Raw genomic sequence first — 762 nt, 5'->3', positions numbered from 1 at the left:
GGGGGGGGGGGGGGAAACGACGCGGAGGTCACTCCACACCCCGAGGTCAGATATCTCCGCCAATATTGACGTGGATTTCACAAAAAAATTTCCACCAGGATTTCCTCTCTGAAGTTCAGTGCAAATACAGAAATTGTTGGAAAGTTATTAATGGAAAAATTTTCTGCTGGGCAATGACGAGACTTTTCACCAAGTTCTCGAGTGCCTCCTGGCTATTTCTGAAATGTGGGTTACACCTTGGAGAATCTTGCGCTGACTGATTCAACGTGCCTCGGAGCCCCGATGAGCACATCTTAAATGCACTTCAGTGATGTTTGTTTACGATGTACTTCCGGTTTTATCGTTGTGCGGCTTTCTGGGGAAAATTAATGGAGGTCTTGATGAGCAAAATGAAACTCTCGGAGGGAACGTAATTTTGAAGAGCTATTGGAATGACAAAATTTGGTTATTCAACTTTTGGTTTAGAATGGAAGCATTGTCGTCTTTAGAATTCAAGTTGGCGGGTTTTTGCGGTAGAATGACTTTGGATTCAGGAGTCTGAATGTGTTTGGACCATGTCCATGTGTATGTATGTATGTATATTTTTTGTCTTCTCAATAACTAATGAGACATTGGCGTAATCGTAAATTTTAAATAAAGTTAAATTTTGAATTATTCAATTGGTTAATAATTTTAGAATTATTAAATTAATAACCAAGTAAATATTCAATTTCCGAATTATTTATTCAATACTCAATTGACAATTCCATATTGTCAGTAATT

The sequence above is a fragment of the Diachasma alloeum genome, unplaced genomic scaffold (genome assembly GCF_001412515.2).
Source record: "Diachasma alloeum isolate Michigan unplaced genomic scaffold, Dall2.0 Dall_scaffold_00195, whole genome shotgun sequence".
Lineage (NCBI taxonomy): Eukaryota > Metazoa > Arthropoda > Insecta > Hymenoptera > Braconidae > Diachasma > Diachasma alloeum.
This window is presented reverse-complemented; position numbering follows the sequence as displayed.